This window comes from Nannospalax galili, unplaced genomic scaffold, assembly GCF_000622305.1.
Source record: "Nannospalax galili isolate Female #2095 unplaced genomic scaffold, S.galili_v1.0 scaffold1053, whole genome shotgun sequence".
NCBI classification, from domain to species: Eukaryota; Metazoa; Chordata; class Mammalia; order Rodentia; family Spalacidae; genus Nannospalax; species Nannospalax galili.
The window spans coordinates 2,333,925-2,335,474 of NW_008333523.1; positions in this window are offsets into that span (position 1 = coordinate 2,333,925).

Sequence of the window (1,550 nt, forward strand, 5' to 3'; positions counted from 1 at the left end):
CCACCTCTCTTGAGCCCCTTCTTTCCCTTTATCCCCTAGGTTCCTTGTATAACCTCCCCTCCCCCTCCCCTTAAAATAACCCCATTATTATCCATATCTCCCTTGTTAACATATTTTCTACTGTTCTTCCTTTTCAGATTCTTTCTTTTCCTTTATGTCCTTTGTTCCCCTTCATTATCCTGGTTCCTGTAGTTATGTTTGGATCCATATTCACTTATAAGGATTTGGTGCTAGGATCCACATATGAAGGAGAACGTATGCTGTTTTTTTTTTTTTTTTTCTGAGTCTGCGTTACTTCACTTAATAGAACAGTTTCTACTTCCACCCATTTACCTGCAAATTTCATGGTTTCATCTTTATTTACTCCTGAATAAAATTCCATTTTATAAATGAACCACATTTTCATTATCCACTCTTCAGTTGAGCAACACTTAGTTTGCTTCCATCTCTTAGCTGTTGTGAAAAGAGCAACAACAAACGTGGATGTACAAGTGTCTCTGCAATAGGATGATTTCTTTGGGTATATGCCAAGGAGTGGTATTACTGGGTCAAATGATAGGTTCATTTGTAGTTTTTAAAGAGTTCTCACTGCTTTGCATAGGGGTTGAACAATTTTGCAGTCCCACCAGCAGTGGATGAGCATTCCCCTTTCCCCACATCCTCGCCAACATTTGGCATCATTTGTTTTCTTGATCTTAGCCAGTCTGACTGGGGTAAGGTGAAATCTTAAAGTGGTTTTAATTTTCAATTCCCTAATTACTAGTGATGGTGAACACCCTTTAAGATGCTTCTTAGCCATCTTTATTTCTTCTTTTGAGAAACGCTCTGTTTAGATCTTTAGCCCATCTTTTAATTGGGTCATTTGGTTTCTCATTTCTTTGTTTTTTGAGTTCTTTATATATTCTGGATGTTAAAGCTCTGTCAGATGTGTTGCTGGTGAAGATTTTCTCCCATTCTGTGGGTTTTCTCATCACTTCCTTCGTTGTTTCTTTTGATGTACAAAAGCTTTTTAGTTTAATGGGGTCCCATTTGTTGATTCTTGACCTTGTTTCCTGGGCAGTTGATGTTGGGTTTAGAAAATCCTTTCCTACACCTATATCTTTTAGGTTATTGCCAATGTTTTCTTCTAACAGTTTCAGAGTTTCAGGCTTCACATTGAGGTCTTTGATCCATTTGGAGTTGACTGTTGTGCAAGGTGAAAGATAGGGCTTAGTTTTGTTCTTCTAGAGGTGGAGATCCAGTTTTGCCAGCACCATTTGCTGAACATGCTGTCTTTCCTCCATTAAATGTTTTTGGTTTCTTTGTGAAATATCAGGTTGCTGAAATTTAATGTACTCATATTTAGGTCTTCAATTTTGTTCCATTGATCTACGGGTCTATTTTTGTGCCAGTACCATATTGTTTTTATGACTATAGCTCTGTAACACAGTTTGATATCTGGTATAGTAATCCACCTGGCATTGCTCTTAGTGCTCAGGGTTGCTTTGGCTATCCTGTAGGAGGTGAAGTGCCAGACCTAAGCACAGGCTGCACTAGAGAGCACAGCTTCT